Source organism: Fukomys damarensis, unplaced genomic scaffold (genome assembly GCF_012274545.1).
Source record: "Fukomys damarensis isolate Sample0158 unplaced genomic scaffold, DMR_v1.0_HiC HiC_scaffold_27, whole genome shotgun sequence".
In the NCBI taxonomy this organism is placed as follows: domain Eukaryota; kingdom Metazoa; phylum Chordata; class Mammalia; order Rodentia; family Bathyergidae; genus Fukomys; species Fukomys damarensis.
Window position 1 is genome coordinate 36,832,030 of NW_022900939.1, and position 382 is coordinate 36,832,411.

Genomic DNA, 382 nt, shown 5'->3' on the forward strand with positions numbered 1-382 from the left:
CATGGCTTTCCTTGCCCAGGCACTGGGGCGCAGCTCTCGGGCATAGGGCGGACGCGCGAGAGAGTGCGGGACGGGAGGACCATGGAGACCGCAGGCTCCTTTTGCCACTCGTGTCAGCTCGGATCTTCCTCGTGCCTTCCCCGCCCAGGCTCTCGGAGGGAACCGGAGGTCACTGGCACGCAGCCCCGCAGAAGGGCGAGTCCTGCCCCCCCAGTGCGCCAGGCGCGGCGCCTGTCTCGGATTGCTCCTCTGCGCGTCCGGGGTTGCTGAAGGACTGGCACCCTAGCCCGGCTCCGCCCGGTTCCTGGAGGCACGTAGTGTGTGTGCGGGGAGGGTGTTGGGGAGGGGCTGGGGCCAAGCGGTATCTCTTACCCCAATTGCT